Below are 22187 nucleotides of genomic sequence, written 5' to 3'. Positions count from 1 at the left end.
GGACCACGACTTTAGAGTGGCCCCAATATGCCAGCTCATGTTACTTCCACCTGCAGGCTTGCAGATGTGGTCAGCAGAGACTCATAGCTCGGAATGAGTGAGATTCCAGGTCTCATCAGGTCTCACTAGGCCAATGCCATGGAAGGGTGGTGGGTGGGAGGGGTATGCTGAGAAAGAGGGGAGTGGGAGGGGTAGTCCACTCATCTTAACTGGAAAGAAAGTATGATATAAGAGTGCTAACATTTCATTTGTACAGTAGGCCAATTTCTTACAGCAGTTGTGTATCTAAGTAGCACGTAGAATCGTAACAGCTCAGATTGATGTGGTGTGTTACAATTTAAAGAGCATGTTTGCATACTTTATTTTGTCTTCCCCTAATAATGATGCCCGCTATGTCTTGTGTCTGTCACTGTTTGTGCACACAACCATTATGAAACACTTTAGAGGACTCTGTCCTTTTGCCCCTGTGCATCCTCCCTTCTCACAGAGAGTCATGTCCACAGTAGGCATTTAATAACTGAAGTACAACAGTTTTGCTGAGCGGAGATCACTTAAAAGACCTCAGAATTTTTAGGGCATGTTATTCTAATCACTCTCAACCTTGGTTTATTAATATCTACAAGGTAGGTTACCTAGCCTCACTTTTGTTTATTCATGGTGTTTCCCAGAAGGATAATATGTCTTGAAGTTCTGGTCAAATGGTAAAGAGCTCAGATTTTGTTTATCTGATAATGTCTTCATTTCTCCATCACTTTTGAAGTACAGCTTTGCCAGATATAAAATTCTCAGTTGACACTTTTTTCTTTCAGCATTTTAAATATGTCATCTTGCTATTTTTTTTACTGTTGTGGTTTCTGATGAGGTATTAGCTGTTAATCTTATTGAGGATCCCTTGTACACGATGAGTTACTTCTCTCTTGTTGCTTTAAAGATCCTCTTTGTATTTGTCTTCCAACAGTTGAATTATAATGTCTCATGATGTGAGTCTCTTTGAGGCAAAACGCACAGGAATGATTTGTGACAGTCCTTTAGGTAGCCCCCATTCATATTAGAATAGACATATACAGTAATTTACAAAGAAGGTCTTTTTTGCTTCATTCAGAACCAAGGAAATAGTTCCACACTGGGAACATGGACTGTCACCACTTTAAAACTGCTGACTTTTTAAGACTGTTGCTGCTTTAAGACTAAGGCTTCTTCAAGACTGCACCAGCTTTAAAACTGCTGCAATACAGGGGACAGACTGGGAGAAGGTAGTGCACATTGCTCACAAAGACTTTCTACCATTCTGAAGTCCCCTCTACTGGATTCTGTGCTCACTTGGATACTGTAAATCTTTGACAGTTCTCACAAAATTGGTTCTCACAGTTTCTGCCTGGTTGTTTTTTAAAAATATATCTTTATTGATTTCAGAGAGAGGAAAGGAGAGGGCGAGAGAGAGAAACATCAATAATGAGAGAGTCATTGATCGGCTTCCTCCTGCATGCCCCCCACTGGATATCGAGCCTGAAACCCGGGCATGTGCCCTGACCAGGAATCGAACCATGATCTTCTGCATCATAGGTCGATGTTCAAAGACTGACCCATGCCAGCCGGACTCTGCCTGTTTTTTAAAAATGTTTTCTGATGGAAGACAAGAACCTGGTGCTCCCTATTCTGCTATTTTCCTGACATCACTACAGATACAGTTTTGATTCTCTATAGGTAAAATTCTCTATTTATTTTAACCTGGGCTTCTTTCAAGATTTTCTTGTTTTTGTTTTTCTGTATTTGGATACGATATGCTTGCATTCTTGCTGTTTATCCTTCTTGAAATCCTCTGAGCTTCCTGGACATGTGGTTTGGTGTATGTCAGCAATTTTGAAAAAAAATCTGCCATTGTTACATCAGGCATTTGTTCTGATCTTTTTGTTCTTTCTTTTCCTTCTGATGTTCCAATTACATGTATGTTATATGTGTAATTGTTCCGTAGTTTTTAGATTTTTTCCAATCTTTCTCTCTGCATTTCAGTTTGGAAACTTTCTATTGACATCTCTTCAGGCTCCCTTTCCTTGGTCATGTTCAGTCTACTGATGAACCCATCAAAAGCAGTCCTTATTTCTCTTAGTGTTTTTTATTCCTAGCATTTTGATTCTTTCATATAGCCTCCATCTTCCTACTTAAATTACCATCTGTTCTTGAAAGTTGTGTACTTTTCCTATTAAAGCCTGTACCATATTAAGCATAGTTATTTTAAATTTCCTATCTGATATTTCCAAAATTGCTTCATATGGTTCTGATGCTTGCTTTACCTTCTCAAACTGTCTTTGTTCTTGCCTTTTAGCATGCCTTGTAATTTTCTGTTGATAACAGTGGACATAAGGGTTGAAGTAATAGAAATGATGTAGATCTGTCTTTAGTGTGAGGTTTATGTTAGTCTGCCTAGGAGCTGGGCAGGGTTTAATATTTGCTGAAGCTGTAGGTGCCAGAGGCTTTAGTTTCCTCTAGTTTCCTTTTCTCCCACTCTCCTCTGCTGTTGGCATTTTCCTAAGTACTCTCTCATTTAGAGCTGGTATCTTGTCAGTGTTTCCATTGTAATCCGCTGTTACTATATTGGAATCCCTTTGATGTGTGGTAATGTGTGAAGGAGGGGAAGCATCTTATAATCTTAGTAGTAAATCTTGGCCTTTTAGTTTTAAGTGGACTGATTTTTCTTCCCCCTCCCTCCCCAGGTAGATAAGGCTCTGGTAAGGCTGTTTCCCTTGGAGAGCAAGTCTTTGATATATTGACCTCTTGGATTTCAAAATGGTTTATTTTCCCCTCTCACTGCCAAAACCATGAGGGGATTTTCATTAGTTCTTTACCTTGAGAACCTGGTGGGATTTCTGACAGTAAAAATCAGGAACGTGTGGGGGTCCCCCAAATCTGGGCCATCATTAGTTTCTCACTCTCGAGCTAATCCACACTCATCACCCAGCAACTCATCAAAACGACGACTGACTGGTCCCACCGGAGTGTGGCTCCAGCAGTCGCTGCTCCGGACACGCGGGCCTGGCTGTGACCTCTGCACCCCACTGCCTCTGCAGGTTCCAGGGCAGAGGTTGGCACCATGACTTCGTTCTCTTTTGGGTCTAAAGAAGTTGTTGATTTTCAGTTTGTTACCTTTTTTCTTGTTGGAATGATGGGAGTAATGGCTTCCATTCTGTTTACATGTGGAACTTAAATTGTATGTGCCAACTGAGAAAGGTTAAGAGGTAATTCAGAGGATAATATTTACAACAAAATGACTTGGTCGAAATTAAACATCATGCCTTATACAAAAATTAACTCAAAATGAATCATACCTCTACATATAAAATATAAAGCTATAAGACTTCTAGATGACTCACCCCCCAAAAAATCCAATTAAAAATTGGCAGAGGACCTGAATACATGCTTCTCCAAAGAGGGCATATGAATGGTCAAGAGACACATGAAAATATGTTTAATACAGCACAGGGAATATAGTCAATAGTATTGTAATAATTATGTATGGTGCCAGGTAGGTACTTGAAATATCGGCACTTTGTAAAGTATATGGTTCTCCACCCACTATGCTGTACATCTGAAACTAATACAAAATAATATCGAATGTAAACTGTAATTGAAAAATTAAAAAATAAACATTTTAAAAGAAACTTCTAGAAGAAAATAAAGGAATAAACCTCATGACTTAGCTGAGATACAGAGTTTTTAGACATGACATCAAAAGCACAACCCATAAAAGAAAAAAATGATTTGAGGAGAATCAACATCTTAACATTGAGTCTTCCAATCCAGAAAGAGGGAAAATCCCCCCTTTTTTTAGGTCTTCTGTCATGTCTCTTGGTAATATTTTGTAGTTCTTTTTTAGTGTTCCTACATATTTTTACTATATTAGTTCCAATGTTAATGCTATTGTAAATGCTGCAGGTCTTCTATCTTTATCTTTTATTTGCTTTTTGCTAGATACAGAAATACAAATGATTTTTAATATTTATCTTGAATCCAATGACCTTAATAAAGTCACTTATTAATTTTAAGTTTGTTTTAGATCCTTTTGAATAGTCTACATGTGTAATATGTTATCTCTAAATAATAACAATTTTATTTATTCTGTTTTACTATTTTTATGTTTTAACTCTCTTTTCTTTCCTTACTGCACTGGCAAGAGCTTGAAGTACAATTGTGAAGAGAAGTGATGATAGTGGGCTTTCTTGTCTTGCTCCTGATTGCAAGGGAATGTGCTTAATATTTCATGATTAAGCATGATGTTATTTATAAATTGGTGTAAATATTCTTTATCCAGTTAGGAAAAACCCCTTCTATTTTTGTTTTTTCTGAGAGTTTTTATCATGAACAAGTCTTGAATTTTTATCCATCCCTTTCCAGCATCTTTTGAGTAGATCCTATGATTTTTTTTCTTTCCTCAGAAATGTGGTGAATTGCTTTGATTTTTTAATGTTAAACTAACATTGCATTTATGGAATAAAACCTAGTTGGTCAGGAGGTATTATCCTGTTGATCTGCCACTAGATTCAATTTGATAATATCTAATTTAGGGCTGTTTACATCTATCTTAATGAAATATACTGGACTGTAATTTTCTTTTCTGGTGCTATTTTTGTCAAATTTGGTTACCAAGGTTGACTTGGTCTTATTAAAAATGTTTGGAAAGATTCCTCTTTTTCTATTCTCTAGAAAAGGTTATGTCTGATTTTCATGATTTCATCTTTATATGGCTGGGAAAAAGTTAGCAATGATGTCATTTGGGTGTGGACTTACCTTTGATTTTTTTTCTTTGATTTTTAATGATGTATTCAATATCTTCAACAGATGTAGGGATGTTCCAGTATTCTGTTTCTTCTTGGATCAGTTTTGGCCAGTTGTATTTTTCAAGAAATTTCTCTATTTCATCTACATTGTTAAATTAATGGCATAAAAATGTTAATAATAATGTTATTTTTTCATCATTTTAAATTTTGTATTGATGTCCCTTTGTTTCTCCATTCCTGATATTAGTGGGCTCTCTCTTTTTAAATAGGGCCATTGCTGGGGAGTTATAAATTTTAATTTTTTTGAAATAGAGGGAAAGGGAGAGAGAGAGAAACATCGATTGACTGCCTCCTGGGCACACCCCCCAACTGGGGGTCAAACTCACAACCTTTGCGTGTGCCTGTCCAGGAATCAAACGGCCACCTTTTGATGCACAGGATGGTGCTTGACCACCCGAGCCACTCCAGGCAGGGCTAACTTTCATCTTTACAAAGGACACACTTTTGTTCTTGCTGGTTTCCTCTGTTGTATGTTTGTTTCTATTTCTAAAATGATTTATTATTTTAAATTGATTAGAATCTCACTATATTTTTAAGTTCCTGTTCTGTTTGCAGCTTCTTTTTAAATTAAAAATATCTTTATTTCAGATAAGATTAACATTTCCACAATTTAGGATAAAGCAAACACACTTCCTTGAGTCCATTAATTTAGGCCATTGTGATTTCCGTGAATGGAGTTACTGAGTGTCATTTGAGCATTTGCCCACATGCTTGCAGGAAGCTTCTGCAGCCCTTTCTTGGCGGGCGCTCCGGGTTTCCGGGCTCCTTCCCTCCCCTTCGGGGATTCCACTCTTCGTTCTCCCCGAAGGCGGGGTCATCTCGGTAAGCCATCAGACATTCTTCCAACGCAGAATTTTCCTTCTTTCCGGCATTTTACTACCATAAGGATTCCAGACTCCTTGCCACGTTTGGTAAAATCTTGAACTTGTTCAGATAATCTCTAATGAGCTTTTTCTCTCATTAGTTTAGGGACTGAAACATCTTTTTCAGCATGTCTGAGGTGCTTCTTCGACAGATGGAGCAACACCTCCCAGACAGAGGAGGGCATTGGTGTGGCCGCTCTGGGCAGGCGCAGGGAGGGATTTTTGCTGCTTCTTGAGGTGGACATTCAAATAATTGATTCTGAACTATTCTTATTTTATAATATATACATTGCAAGTCAGAAATATCCCTCTAAGAACGAATTTGTCTTCATCTCACAAAAGATACATCACATATTTATTATCATTCAGCTCAAAATATTTTCTAATTGTTATTTTAATATTTTCTTGATCTGTCAGTTATTTAGAGCTGTGATGATTAATTTATGAGTATTTGGGGATTTCTAGTTGTATCTCTATTATTGATATCTGGTTTAATTTCACTGTGGCCAGAGAACATATCCTGTATAATTTTAATTCATGGAAATTTGTCAAGATTTATTTTTTTTACCTTTATTATTATTTTTGTTGTTGTTGAGAGTTACAGATGTCCCCAATTTACCCTCTTACCCTCCTCCACCCATCTCCCACCCTTCCCCAGGCCCCTTCCTGTCCATTGTGTGTGCCCATGGGCTGTTCACGCATACGTATAAGTTCTTCAGTTAATCTCTCCCTGCCTTCCCTCTGAGATCTGTTGGTCTGCTCCATGCTTCTATGTCTGTGGTCCTATCTTGTTTGTCAGTCTATTCTGTTCCTTAGATTCTGCATATTAGTGAGATCATGTGGTGCTTTTCTTTCTCTCACTGGCTTATTTCACTTAGCACAATACTCTCCAGTTCCATCCATGCTGTGCCAAAGGGTAACAGATCCTTCTTCTTTACAGCTGCATAGTATTCCATGGTGTGAATGTCCCACAGCTTTTTTATCCACTCATCTACTGATGGGCACTTGGGCGGTTTCTAGATCTTACTTATTGTAAACTGCTGCTGTGAACATAGGGGTGCATATATTCTTTCTGATTAGTGTTTCAGGATTCCTAGGATATATTCCTAGAAGTGGGATCACTGGGTCAGGTGGCAGTTCCATATTTAATTTTTGAGGAAACTCCACACTGTTTTCCACAGTGGCTGCCCCAGTCTGCATTCCCACCAGCAGAGTACCAGGGTTCCCCTTTCTCCACACCCTCGCCAGCACGTGTCTTTTGTTGATGTGTTGATGGAGTCATTCACACAGGTGTGAGGTGACACTTTTGTGGTTTCAAGGATACATCTGATAAGTGGTTAATTTCCAAAATATACAAAGAACTTGTACAACTCAACAAGAGGAAGACAAGCAATCCAATTGAAAAAGGGGCAGAAGACTTGAATAGACACTTCTCCAAAGAGGACATGCAGATGGCCAGGAGACACGAAAAAATGTTGAGACTTATTTTATTGCACAAGCTATTCTCTACTTTGGTAAATGTTTCACGTGCACTTAAAAGAACAGACATCCTGCACTTGTTGAATTTAGTTTTTTAATATGTCCACTGGGGCAGTTTGGTTTTTTGGGTGATTCATATATTTCTAAATCTTTACTGATTTTTTTTGTCTGCTTTTTCTATCTGTTACTGACAAAAGTTTGTTAAAATCTCAAACTATTATTGTGGATCTATTTCTTTTTTTTTTCTGCCAACACCTTTTTATGTTACTAGAACTGTGATAAGATCCTGTTGAATAGACCCTTTTATTCTTACACAACATTTCTTGCTTTAATTTCTCCTTTGTCTGGTATCAGAAAAGTTACACCAGTTTTTTTCTGGGTAGTATTTACAGCTGAGTTCGGGTTTGGGGTACTGAAGGGGAACAAAATGGTAAACTCATTGCAGGGTCGGTGCTGCTTTCAACTCTGCTCTTTTCCCCAGTCCACCTGCTACTATTTATTTTATTGGCTCCTGTGAAAGCTTCTCTAAGCATTTTCACTGCATCCAGAGGAAGAGACAGGGTGGACTGTGCTTATTTCATCTAATCCAGAACAATAAAAACAAACAAAATTTCATGTTCAGATGGGTTTACTGGAGAGTTCTACCAAAAAAACAAGGAATAAGTGGTTTAATTCTTAATCAGGTTAATCTAGAATATACATAAAGAGGCTGCACTCCCCAACTCATTTTTTGAGATTAAGTTTTATATTAAAGTCTGGGGACAGGAGGAGAGAGAAAATTACAGACTAATCTAGCTGATCAACATAAATGTAAGACCTTAAAGCCAACTATTAGCAAACAGAATTCATCAGGATATAAAAAAAAAAAACATAATGGCCACAGTAGGCTTCCCAGGAACGCAAGGCTGGTTTAACCAGGAAAGCGATCACTGAACAATTCTGTATCAAGAGGTTAAAGTTAAAAACATGATTATTTCAATATCTGCATACACATATTTTATAAAGTCACAGCTGTTCATCACAGGTAACGGTGCCCACCCATTGTTTGGGAAGTTTCCCTAAACACAAAAAGGCAGAAAATGGTTTCTAGGGAGAAAAAACAAGCTGGCGGCGTAGGTAACAGCTGCACCCGCCGCCTCCCGCAACCACATCAAAATTACAACTAAAACACAGAACCACCGTCACTCAGAGCCTCCTGAGATCTGGCTGACAGAAGCCCCACAACCAGGGACCTGAAGAAGCATCAAGACCGAGAAGGGGCGGAGACGCAGGTGGATCCGGGCTGGATCGCAGAGACGCGGCCTCGGGCCCACACCCGGTGCCGAGGCTGAAACCCGGGAGGGAATCTCGGCGGCGGAGTTTTCCCCGAGGAGCGAGGGGTCCCAGCCCCACAGCAGGCCCCCAGCCCAGGGCTCCAGGCAGGGAAGAGACGTCCCCACACCTCCGGGCTGTGAAACCAGGGGGACTGTCCCTGAGGGTCGTGGAGGCTGCGGGAGCCCCAGCAGCTCCTCTTAAGGGCCCGGCTCTGACTCACTCGGACGCTCCCTCTGAGCCCAGCACCGGGCGGCAGCCTGAAAGGACCCGGGACCCTCGGGGAGGAACCAACCTGCCTGGAATCGGGGTGAGAGGTGGAGGGCGGCTTCCTCCCAGGCAGAAGGGCTGGCGGAGGCCATGGCTCCTGTGGCGAGTCCTCCCCGCACAGCCGGCAGGCAGGCGCCATGTTTGAATCGCCAGCCCCTGACTCACACCTTTGGCCCCGCCCCGTGATTCCCGGAGGCCCCGCCCCTCCCCACCTGCAGCTCATCCGGGCCATTTCCAGGGGCTTTTCTCTGCAAGTGGCCTCTCGAGCCCCATGCTTAGGACTTTCCTAAAATCTCTCAAACAAGCAGCAGTGGGCCCCATACGGCTTGATAAGCGGCCCAGGCCTGGCACTAGCGGCAGCTGCACTGGCTCATAGCTTGGCCTCTCCTGGGCACCTCCAAGCCCAGCACAAGTAGCAGCCAACTACAGTTTGCTGAGTAGCTCAGGCTGGGTGGCCCTGGGCAAGGCACTGGCACAGGCTGACTTTGTACCTCCTGGGAGGCCTCAGAGACAGTGCACCTGGTGGTCATACTTGACCACGCTGGGTTACAACCCTACCACATCCACGAGTGACACACTCAAGGGGCGCACTTAGTGAACACCAAAACTCCACTGAAGTAAGTCCTGCTCCATAGGGGTGTCTCCAGCATAGCAGCTCTCTGGCTGTAGTTGCAGCTGGTCCTCACAGCCAGTTGGCCTGGGGGTCAGTTCCTCCCAGGGACGCCAACAGCAACCAAGGCTCAACTACAACAGGACAGTGCACACAGCCCACAGAGGGGAGCACCTAGAAGGCCCAGCTCAGGTGACTGGGGAGGCTGAGCCACTGGACCCGACAGGACACCGGCTACGCAAAGCCACTCTACAAATTCCAGGAGACATAGCAGCTCTACCTAATACATAGAAACAAACACCTGGAAGCAGCCAAAATGCGGAGGCAAAGAAACATGTCACACAGGAAAAAACAGAAGAAATCTCTAGAAGAGGAACTAAATGAAATAGATCCAAGCAAGCTAACAGAGAGTTCAGAATTTTGGTTATAAGGATGTTTAAGCAGATGGTTAGGGAAATAACTGAGAAAATCGATGACATAATAAAGGACCAATTTGAAATGAAGGCTACATCAACTGAAATGAAGAATAATTTACAGGGAATCAACAGTAGAGTAGAGGACACTGAGAATCAAATCAGCAGTTTGGAACATGAGGAAACAAAAAACACCCAACCAGAAGAGCAAAAAGAAAAAAGAAGCCAGAAATATGAAGATAGTATAAGGAGCCTCTGGGACAACTTCAAGAGGCCCAACATTTGTATTATTGGGGTGCCAGAAGGGGAAGAAAGAGACCAAGGAATTGAAAACCTATTTGAAAAAATAATGACAGAAAACTTCCCCTACCTGGGGAAAGAAATCGACTTCCAAGTCCAGGAAGCACAGAGGGTCCCAAACAAGAGGAACCCAAAGAGGCCCACAGCAAGACACATCATCATTAAAATGCCAAAGGTTAAAGACAAAGAGAGAATCTTAAAAGCAGCAAGAGAAAAGCAGTTAGTTACCTACAAGGGAGCACCCATATGACTGTCAGCTGATTTCTCAACAGAAACCTTGCAGGCCAGAAGGGAGTGGCAAGAAATATTCAAAGTGATGAAAAACATGGAACTACAACCAAGATTGCTCTACCCAGCAAAGCTATCATTTAGAATTGAAGGTCAGATAAAGAGCTTCACAGACAAGGAAGAGCTAAAGGAGTTCATCACCACCAGACCAGCACTACAGGAAATGTTGAAGGGTCTTCTTTAAGAAGAAGCTAATGAACAAAAGAATCTGATGAACTAAATAGATCCAGAGACATTGACACATGCAACAGACGATCATATTTCAGAGGAAAAAGGGAAGGGGGGTGGAGGGTGGGAAGAGATTAACCAAAGAAGTTATATGCATATATGCATAACCCATGGACACAGACAATAACAGGGTGAAGGCCTGGGGAGGGGGTGGGAGCGAAGTGGAGGGGGTCAATTGCGGGGGGAAATGGTATACCTGTAATACTCTCAACAATAAAGATAAATTTAAAAAGAAAAAAGAAAAAAAAAACCCAAAATAAAAATAAAAACACAAAAAGGCAAAAAAAGTACAGGCGTTGGAAAAGCAGCAGCAAAACGGTCATTGTCCGGGATGAGCGGCGCCTGGCGGCTCAGCCCGCAGAGGGCGGAGGAAGGTGCTGGCGGGCTCAGGCGGAGCTGGCCTGGCGTTGGCTGGCTGAGCAGCAGCCCATCTCGGGGCGGCCAGGTGAGCAGCACCTGCAAAAAGATCTGAGAAAGGATGCCCCTCTCCTACCTTGTATTCCTTTTTTAAAAATAAAATTTTTTATTGATTTCAGAGAGAGATGGAAATATCGATGATGAGACAGTCATTGCACGCCCCCTACTGGGGATCCAGCCCGCAACCCCCGCATGGGCCCTGATGGGAGCCGAACCCTGATCTGCTGGTTCCCAGGGCCGCTCAACCACTGAGCCACACGGGCTGGCTACCTCATATCCCTTGAAGACCAGCCTCGGGAAGCAGTTTAGCACAGCTGCCCTTGGTTCCAGACCCGAGACCTGGACTCTCCTGGGCACTTGCCACCGGCTGCAGGTCGCCACGCGGCGGGAGCCCCGCGCAAGGCCGGGGCTGGGCTCCACCCAGGATCCCGGAGGCCTCCCTAAAGGCGCCGCAGAGCCCACGGTGCTCCTGAGGGCAAGCCGGTTGGCATCTGTGAATCCTGATTTTCCTTCCATATTCAGAATCGACTCAACAGCTAGTAACCGATCAAGGACCCGGGCTGCTGCGCCGCTCCGGGCGGGCAGGAGGCGGAGGACGGTGGGTGCAGCGGCCCCGCGGCGAGAGCCGGCGCCCTTCCCAGCCATCTGCGGGCAGGCCACCAGGGCACCGAGCCTCCTCCGCAAGACCAGGGGGCAGCCGGGGAGGACGCAGCGCGGTGCACGGCGTCCTGTCCGCGCCAGCCTTTGTTACGCTCCGTGCGCAAGGAAAACGCGAGCTTACCTTCCGGGCCAGGTGTCTGGGAACAGCCTGGGGCTGGGGATGGGAGGCTCCCACGCCTGCGGAGTTAGAGGGGGACTCGGGGGTCCCCCGCGCGAGCTGGCCTGAGCCCCCCTGAGCCCCCCTGAGCCCGAGGCTGGCTCCAGGGCCTGCCACCAGAGGGCAGCGTGCGCACAGCCTGGCGCCAGGCGCGCTCCCGCGCGGGGGGTCCGCCGCTTCGCGGGGCGCTCAGATGCGGGGCGCGGCGCCGCACACTGGGAGCGCTGCTCGCGCCACCTGGGAACCCGCGAAGCCCGGTGATCGGAATCAGTTCCCTGGGAAGGCGATTTGTGACCCAGGTGAAAACAAAAACCATCACCAAGGTCAACAAAGACGCGGAGGGTTTTCTTAAATGCCGGGCTTGCGGGGTAGCTGGGCTGCTGTGAGCCCGGACGGCCGCGGGCGGGGCGGGGCGGGGCGGTGGGGCTGCCGCGGCCGCGCTGGGGGCGCCCCCGGGTCTCCCCCGGACAGCCGGCCCCGGGCCACGGAGCCTGCGGCGCGGACCCCGACGGGCCGGCGGGCCTGAGCGCCTCCCGGTGCGTGCACCGCGCGGGGGCCGCGCACCACCCTGCGGCCTGAAGACACCCGGCTGGCCGTGCTGAGACGTGTTAAATAACCAAAGAATTTATGGGCACGTACGCGCAACCCAAGGGCACGGACAGCGGTGGGGCGAGGGGCTGGGGAGGACGTGGGGCGAGGTGGAGCCGGCACGGGAGAAGAAGGGACATCTGTAATATTTTAAACAAAAATAAATTTAAAAATTAAAAATAAATAAAAAACGAAAAAAAACCCCACCCAAATCTTTTGACTTTAAGAAGAAAGAAAGAAAGAAAGAAAGAAAGAAAGAAAGAAAGAAAGAAAGAAAGAAAGAAAGAAAGAAAGAAAGAAAGAAAGGAGGGAGGGAGGGAGGGAGGGAGGGAGGGAGGGAGGGAAGAAAGAAAGAAAGAAAGAAAGAAAGAAAGAAAGAAAGAAAGAAAGAAAGAAAGAAAGAAAGAAAGAAAGAAAGAAAGAAAGAAAGAAAGAAAGAAAAAGAAAAGAAATATGAAAAAGCCCTGGCCGGGCGCAGCGGTTGGAGCTGGGCTTGCGCACCCACGGGTCGCCGTGGATGCCGGTCCGGGGCGCACACCAGGACTGCGGTTCGCTCCCCCTCCGCCCTCAGTGGGCACCTGCCAGAGGCAACCGGCGGGTGTGTCTCTCACAGGTGTCTCTCTCTCCCCCGCCCTCCCACTCTCTCTGAAAGCTACGGAAAAAATATCCTCAGGTGAGGATTCACCTATATATATATATATATATATATATATATATATATATATATATATATATAATTAAATACACTTATTAGGAGGAAAAACAGTCCTGAAATGTCGCTGGATTAGCTTTCCGAACCTCTCGTCTTCCTCAAGTATGCCTGGCCACAGCCTCCACCACCTTCCAGCTCACCCCCAGAGGCTCTGGGGTGCAGAGGGGTCCTGGGTAGAGATGGGAGCACCCGGCTCTTCTCCCCCCAAGCGCAGTGGGCGCCGGGCTGGCGGAGCCCCGCCCCAGGCAGGGCTAGAACAGTCCTCCCTCCCATCCCACGTGTGTTGGCGGAGCTCTGGTGTCTGCCGGGACCATGGGGTTTCCAACGCTGGTCTGCATTTTCATGAGGTGCGCAGAGTATTAGGGAGAGTGGATGGGTGAAAGGGAACCAGAATACATGCAGCAGTGTGGGCAGACAGAGCTTAGACAGCTATGTCTGTCTGATCACCCTGGAAAACAGATTTCAGCCAGAACCATTCACAGTAAGCAGTCAACCCCAAGGCCGTGCTGAGTGTGCAGGGGGGTGGGAGATTAGCTGCCCCCAGGGTGTCGGGAAGCCTTCCCAGACAGGACATTCTCCAACGGAGGCTTGAAAGATGCCAGGGTTTCCCAGAGAGGTGAGTTTGAGAGCTGGCAGGAACCAGGTCACGGAAGAAGCACTTGACTGTAGGCGAGGCCTGTGTGTGGCAGGGTGGACGCACCAGGATCTGTGGCAGCCAAGGGAGGGTCCGGGCCTGTATGAGAAGGCAGACTGAGGCAGGTAGGCCCACATTGTGGGAGGTCTTGAACTTTGTTCTGGAAGCAGTGGGAACAGGGCAAGGTGCTTGCGCTGGGAGGCTGACTCAGCATGGTCAGCTCTGTCTTAGGGAGCAATGTAGAAAAGGGCAAGGTCGGAGGCTGTGCAACCAGTTAGGAGGTGATTATATCATAATAAAAACTTCCAGGGCCCCACGTGGCCCAGCCTCATCAGGGTTTCACCTTAGGAAACAAAACACAGCCCTGGCCGGTGCAGGTCAGTGGCTGGACTGTTGGCCTAGGCGCCGAAGGATCATGGGTTCAACTCCTGGTCAAGAGCATGTACCTGGGTTGCAGGCTGGGTCAGGGCGCACACAGGAGGCAGCCGTCTACGTGTCACTCTCACATCGATGTTTCTCTCTCTGTCTCTCCCCTCCCCTTCCTTCCACTCTCTCTAAAAATCAATGGAAAAAACATCCTTGGGCAAGGATTGACAAGAAGAAAATAATAAAAAATAAAAATCCTCTCTTAAAAAAAAAACAATATGCCACAGCAAAAAGTTATTTTAAAAAATGACGTTATTAAAAAGCAATTCCAATCCCTCCTTGTGCTTCCACAAAATGCTAAAGGGAATACAGTTGAAAGCACAGAGCAACACACTGTGGCCGTTTTCCCCTAAATGTGAACTGGAGGGTGGGAGTTCTGTGTCTTGTGTTCTCTTGAATCCAGAGCTTTTAGAATAGGGTTTGGACCCTAGTCGGCACTGCACGCATTGCTGACTCCTGGCGCAGCCTCTGACCCGCAAGCCCAGTCCCCCCCCTCGGCCCACCCGGCCCACCTGCTTCGCCCTGGTTTCCCATCCTTGCACCGCAGGCGCCTGGGCGCACTCCTGGCAAGAGCTGTGCTCTGCTTGGGGGCTGGTGGGGAGCTTTAAGGATAAAGAAGAGACCCTCCTGTGGCAGGGAGGCTGAGAACACGTGGGTGGTATTAATGACTTCTGCCTCCGTCTCAGTGATAGTCTCCAGACAGAGACGATAAGTGTGAAACTCAAGCACTGGTGATGGGGGAAGCAAGGGAGCTGGGAAGGACCGCACCGAACGGCACTGCGGGACCTCCCCGCAGCTGGGAAGCTGGAGTGCTGCCGCCGGGCAGGAAGACGGCTCTGGCTTACTCCCTGAGCACGCACGTGGGCTTGAACGTCAATGGCAGTTACTGTTTAGTGAGCGCACACTCCACGCCAGGCAGTACATCGTGCCAAATGCCTTTGCCACAGGAACATTGTAAAGTGATACACATAACCCCCATGAGGTCATTGTTATTTCCATTTACAGATGAAGAAACTGAGGCACTGAGAAGATAGGTGATTGGTTTGCCTAATGTCACAGCAAGTAAGTAGCAGAACTGGGACTCCAACCCAAATCTGTACAGCCTCGGAGATAAAAATTGTTAAGCTACGGTTTAGTTTACAAATACTGGTTGGTCTTGGGGTGGGGATTAGAATCTGTTCTGGTGTCATTGTTGTTTTTAAACTTTGCTGTGTGGTCGTCTTTTTTGAACCTACTATTGTTTGGGTAGAAACAAGAGAACAATGGTGTAAAAGAGTGTATTTATGAAAAAATCTATCAGTGTTATTGCTTTAGGTAGACACTTGTGACTTAGTAGCTAATGATATCAACACAGCTATTAGCAAATATTTAAGTGCATCACCACATTCAAAGCTGAGAAATAACTTTTTAGTTTGATGGAGTCCCACTTGTAGTGGTGGGACTCTGGCCAAGTTACTTCAGCTCTCTCCCCACCCCCTCCCTTCCATGCTCTCTAAAAAATTAATGGAAAAAATATCCTGTGGTGAATATTAACAACAAGAAAAGATTATGGCATGACAGGCCTGAGGGCTTCCTTTGCATCTTGCACTTTGGGTGGGGTAACTATGGAAGGCCAGACTGAGGCCCCAATGTGTTGGGCAGATGGTTCAAGGCCTCTCTGTCAGTCACTGGCAGAACTGGCCTTGACCTCTGCTGCCCCCTCAGTTCTCCAATGACGACTCTTCACCCACCCTCCTGTGTGCATTAGACACTATATACTCAACTCACTGCGTGAGAAAAAAAAATTGACAAATACTGTAAATTTTGTTCTAATTTCATACACTTCTATGTATGTTTTTATATCATTATCATCAAATTCCAAAATTCATTTATGTTTTGTTTTCACTGGAGTATTCCATACTTCTGTGTAGACACAAACTGTGCCTGTTGGGTTATTGAGGATGGCTCAATTACTATAAAACCACTCGAGCAAAAACGGCAACATAATGCCTCACATGACTGAAGAACTAAATAAAAAACCCAGCTTCAGGCAAGGAGGGGTCCAGGCGTTCAGAAAAGGTCATTAGGAAGTTGTCTCTGTACAGTTAGGTGACCTTTCCTCAGTATTGGCTTCACTTTCAGGCCAATGCTCTCCAGGTCAGGGCCCCTCACCAACCTACATAGTCACAGCTGTAAGTCCAGAAGCAAGAAGTCTCCTCTTTCCCAGGAGATCAGTGATTTCCTGAGTTTCATCTCATGCCTGGCGTGGATTTTCTGTGGCATGGAACACTGATTGGTCAAGTCCATCAGGTGCCACTTCTTGGTACTGAGGAGGTGTCACCTTCTGAAAACCACACCGCTTGACCAAAGGGCATGATTCCCAAAGGAAATCAGGGTGTTACCATTAGGAGAAATGGGAATTGAAGCGGGACAGACACAGGTGGCGTTCATGATGCCGCCCGCATAGCCACCAGTGACGGCCACCGCATTCTTTGTCATTTCCCCCATTACAGGCACTCAGGTGGCTTCCAGAGAGGAATTAGACATTCTGGGTTCAAATCCCACACCTGCCTCTCTGTAGCTGTAACTCTTGAGCAAATGCCTTAGCCTACCTTTGCCTCAGTTTCCTTACCTGTAGGGTGGGGACAGCAACAGTGTTTGCTCATAGGGGTGTTATGAGGATTAAATGAGCCAATGATCCATGTAAAGGACTCATATTGGCCCCTGGCACATATTAAGCACCCAATACCTGCTGGCTATTACTCACTGTTATAACTTGCATTGCCAAGAAAACAAACATTTAATTTGGAAAGGTACTTTTACTTTCTATGTATTTCCTTCGAATACATTCCTGTCAGTGGCTGTGCCTGGCCGAAGGTTCATCGGAGTCTACAGCTCTCATCATCATCCACGGATCACTCTCAGCAGGGCTGAGCCAGCGAAGCTTGTCACAGCCAGGTGCCCTGCGCCGGTTCAGCCCGAGGCTCTCACATCAGCTAGTCTTGTCTGGAGCAACACTTTCCCTTAAGGGCAAAACAAAATAACTAGTGCACATGTCTGACAGAGGGAGGGCTGCTGGAGTGGTCTGGGCTAACCCATGGCTCTTACATCGTCCCGCCACTGAGCTGCTCAGAGGCCGTCTGTCCTGCATCCCCGGATTGCCAGTCCTCTGGGCTCATGTCCTTGTGCGGGGACCTGTGCCACTTTCCCTCTCCCATGCTCTAGAGCTGCCAGGGGCTACTCCAAAATTCCCAGCTGGGTTCTTTTTTCTTTAAAAATTAATTATTCATTTGAAAAATCTTTATTGAAAGTATTACAGATGTCCCCCTTTTCCCCCACTGACCCCCTCCACCCTGCAACTACCCCCCCCCCCACAGGCCTTCCCCATACTAATGTCTGTGTCCATGGGTTATGCTTATAAACATAAAAGTTCTTTGATTAATCTCACCCCACCCATTCCCCCATCCCGGCCTTTCCTCTGAGATCCCTCAGTCTGTTTCATGCTTCTATGTCTCTGGATCTATTTGTTCATCAGTTTATTTTGTTCATTAGATTCCACATACAAGTGAGATCATGTGATACTTGTCTTTCTCTGACTCGCTTATTTCACTTAGCGTAATACTCTCTGGGACCATCCATACTGTCCCAAAGGGTAAGAGATCCTTCTTTTTTACAGCTGCATAGTATTCCATGGTGTGAATGTCCCACAGCTTTTTATCCACTCATCTACTGATGGGCACTTGGGCTGTTTCCAGATCTCAGCTATTGTAAACTGCGCTGCTGTGAACATAGGGGTGCATAAGTTCTTTCTGATTGGTGTTTCCCGTTTCTTAGGACATATTCCTAGAAGTGGGATCACTGAGTCAAATGGAAGTTCTATATTGAATTTTTTTTTAAAAAATATGTCTTTATTGATTTCAGAGAGAGGAAGGGAGAGGGAGAGAGAGAGATAGAAACATCAATGATGAGAGAGTCATCGATCAGCTGCAGCCCGCAACCAGGGCATGTGCCCTGACCAGGAATCGAACCCCGATCGCCTGGATCCTAGGTCGATGCTCAACCCCTGAGCCACGCCCGGCTGGGCTATATTGAATTTTTTGAGGAAACTCCACACTGCTTTCCATAGTGGTTGCACCAGTCTGCATTCCCACAAGCAGTGCACCAGGGTTCCCCTTTCTCCACACCCTCACCAGCACTTGTTTGTTGATTTATTGATGGAGCCATTCACACAAGGGTGAAGTGATGCCTCATTGCGGTTTTAATTTGCATCTCTCTGATGATTAGCAACATTGAGCATCTTTTCATATGTCTCTTGGCCATCTGCATGTCCTCTTTGGAGAAGTGTCTATCTAGGTCCTTTGCCCATTTTTTAATTGGGTTGTTTGTTTTCCTTCTGTTAAGTTGTATGAGCTCCTTATATATTTTGGATATTAACCCTTTATCAGATGTGTCATTGGCAAATATGTTCTCCCATACAGTGGGATCCCTTTTCATTTTGTTGATGGTTTCTTTTGCTGTGCAGAAGCTTTTTATTTTGACGCAGTCCCATTTGTTTATTTTCTCCTTTGTTTCTCTTGCCCTAGGAGATGTGTCAGCAAAAATATTGCTATGAGAGATGTCTGAGATTTTGCGGCCTATGTTTTCCTCTACGATTTTTATGGTTTCACATCTCACATTTAAGTCTTTTATCCATTTTGAGTTTATTTCTGTGTATGGTGAAGTTGGTGGTCTAGTTTCATTTTTTTTGCATGTACCTGTCCAATTTTCCCAACACCATTTATTGGACTGTCTTTACTCCATTGTATGTTCTTGCCTCCTTTATCAAATATTAAGTGACCATAATAGCTTTGGTTGATTTCTGGGTTCTCAGTTCTGTTCCACTGATCTATATGCCTGTTCTTGTTCCAGGATGTTTTGATTACAGTGGTTTTATTGTATAACTTGATATCTGGTACTGTGATCCCTCCAACTTTGTTCTTCTTTCTCAAGATTGCTGTGGCTATTCAGGATCTTTTTTGGTTCCATACAAATTTTTGAAGTGTTTGTTCTAAATCTGTGAAATACACAGTTGGTATTATAATAGGGATTGCATTGAATCTATAGATTGCTTTGGGTGGTATGGACATTTTAATGATGTTAATTCTTCCAATCCATGAACATGGTATATTCTTCCACTTGTTTCTATCTTCCTCTATCTCTTTTTGCAACGTCTTGTAGTTTTCTGAATACAGGTCTTTTACCTCCGTGGTTGAGTTTATTCCTAGGTATCTTAATTTTTTTTGTTGCAGTGGTAAATGGGATTGTTTAGTTTCTCTTTCTAAGATTTCATTATTTGTGTATAAAAATGACATTGATTTCTGGGTGTTAACTTTGTATCCTGCTACCTTGCCAAATTCACTTATTAAATCTAGTAGTTTTTTGGTGGAGTCTTTAGGATTTTCTATGTACAGTATCATGTCATCTACAATTAATGGCAGTTTTATTTCCTCCTTTCCAATTTGGATTCCTTTTATGCTTTCCTCCTGTCTGATCGCTGTGGCTAGGATTTCCAGAACTGTGTTGAATAAGAATGGTGAAAGTGGGCACCCCTGTCTTGTTCCTGTTCTTAGGGGAAATGAATTTATTTTTTGCCCATTGACTATGATGTTGTCTGTGGGTTTGTCATACATGGTCTTTATTATGTTGAGGTATGTTCCCTCTATTCCCACTTTGCTTAGAGTTTTAATCAAAAATGGGTGTTGGATTTTGTCAAATGCTTTTTCTACATCTATTGATATGATCATGTGATTTTTGTCTTTCATTTGGTTTATGTGATGTATCACATTTATGGATTTGTGAATATTGTACCAGCCTTGCATCCCTGGAATAAATCCCACTTGGTCATGGTGTATAATCTTTTTAATATATTGCTGGGTCTGATTTGCTAATGTTTTGTTGAGGATTTTAGCATCAGTGTTCATCAGGGATATTGGCCTGTAATTCTCTTTCTTTGTAGTGTCCTTATCTGGTTTTGGAATTAGGCTAATGCTGGCCTCATAAAAAAGAGCTTGGGAGTTTTCCTTCCTCTTGGGTATTTTGGAATAGTTTGAGGAGAGTAGGTGTTAATTTTTCTTTGAATGTTTGATAAAACTCCCCTGTGAAGCCATCCAGGCCAGGGCTTTTGTGTGCTGGGAGCCCTTTGATTACTGCTTCAACTTTATCAGTAGTTATTGGCCTATTCAGGTTTTCTGACTCTTCCTGATGGAGTTTTGGAAGGTTGTATTTTTCTAGGAATTTATCCCTTTCATCCACGTAGTCCAGCTTGGTGGCATATAGTTGTTCATAGTATTTTCTTACAATCCTTTGTGTTTCTGTTGGGTCAGTTGTTACTTCACTGCTTTCGTTTCTGATTTTATTTATTTGGGTCCTCTCTCTTTTGTCTTGATGAGTCTGGCTATAGGTTCATAAATCTTGTTTATCTTTTCGAAGAACAGCTCTTGGTTTCATTGATTTTTTTTTTTAAATATCTTTATTGATTTCAGAGAGAGGAAAGGAGGGGGAGAGAGAGAGATAGAAACATCAATGATGAGAGATCAAGCCCGCAACCCGGGCATGTACCCTGACCGGGAATCAAACCCTGATCGCCTGGACCCTAGGTCGATGCTCAACCACTGAGCCATGCCCGGCTGGGCATCATTGATCTTTTGTATTGTTTTTTAATCTGTCTGTCATTTATTTCTGCTCTGACCTTTATTATTTCCTTCCTTCTACTTTGGGCTTTTCTTGTTGTTCTCTTTCTAAGTTTTTAAGTTGTAGGGTAAGAGAGTTTATTGGAAGTTTTTCTTGTTTTCTGAGGTATGCCTGTAGTGCTATGAACTTCCTTCTTTGGGCTGCTTTCATTGTGTCCCATAGATTTGGAGTTGTTGTCTGTTCATTTTCATTTGTTTTGAGGAAGATTTTGATTTATTCCTTGACCTCTTTGGTAACTCATTCATTGTTTAAAAACATGTTATTTAGCCTCCATGTGTTTGAATGTATTTTAGTATTTTTATTGTAGCTGATTTCTAATTTCATGCCATTGTGGTCTGAGAAGATGCCTGATATGATTTCAATCTTCTTGAGCTTGTAGAGACTTGTTTTGTATCCTAACATGTGGTCTCTCTTTGAGAATGTCCCATGTGCACTTGAGAAGAATGTATATTCTGCAGCTTTTGGGTGGAATATTCTGTAAATATCAATTAAATCCATCTAATCTAGTGTGTCACTTAGTGTCACTGTTTCCTTGTTGATTTTTTGTCTGGAAGACCTATGCAGTGAAGTCAGCGAGGTGTTAAGGACCCTTAGTATGACTGTATTGCTGTTGATCTCTCCCTTAAAGTCCTCTAGAAGTTTTTTTTAAATAAATTTAGGTGCTTCTGTATTGGGTGCATATATGTTTATCAGGGTTATATCCTCTTGTTCGATCAATCCCTTTAGTATTGTGTAGTGATCTTGTCTCTCATTATAGTCTCCATTGTGAAGTCTATTTTGTCAGATATGAGTATTGCTACCCCAGCTTTTTTTAATTTCCATTTACATGGAAAATATTTTTCCATCCCTTCACTCTCATCCTGTGTGATTCTTTTGTTCTGAGGTGGTTCTCTTGTAGGGAGCATATATTTGGGTAATGTTATCTTATCCGTTCAGCCACCCTAGTCTTGGTTTCAGATCCTTGTTTTGCATTACCTTGAATACTTCATGCCATTCCCTTCTGGCCTGTAGAGTTTCTGATGAGAAGTCAGCTGACAGCCTTATGGGAGCTCCTTTGTAGGTAACAGATTGCTTTTCTCTAGCTTTCTTTAAGACTCTCTCTGTCTTGAACTTTTGGCATTTTAATTATGATGTGTCTGGGCATGGGCCCCTTTGGATTCTTCTTGCTTGGGACTCTCTGTGCCTCCTGAGCTTGTGTGACTTTTTCCTTGACCAGGTTAGGGAAGTTTTCTGCCATTATTTCTTCAAACAGGTTCTCTAACCCTCACTTTCAACCTCTTCTGGCACTCCT

The 22187-nt window shown here is 44.4% G+C and overlaps 1 protein-coding gene across 1 annotated transcript in view; it reads right to left on the bottom strand.

Annotated features, from left to right (window-relative positions):
• Positions 1-11864, bottom strand: part of RIPK1 (receptor interacting serine/threonine kinase 1) — a 55844-nt gene extending 43980 nt beyond the window's left edge. Inside the window, exon 1 of the mRNA XM_081144189.1 lies at positions 11793-11864. The gene's annotated coding sequence lies outside the window, so the exon portion shown is untranslated. The remainder of the gene's footprint in view (positions 1-11792) is intronic.
• Positions 11865-22187: the final 10323 nt, after the last annotated feature.

Source organism: Miniopterus schreibersii, assembly GCF_964146895.1.
Source record: "Miniopterus schreibersii genome assembly, chromosome: 8".
NCBI lineage: Eukaryota > Metazoa > Chordata > Mammalia > Chiroptera > Miniopteridae > Miniopterus > Miniopterus schreibersii.
This window is presented reverse-complemented; position numbering and strand designations above follow the sequence as displayed.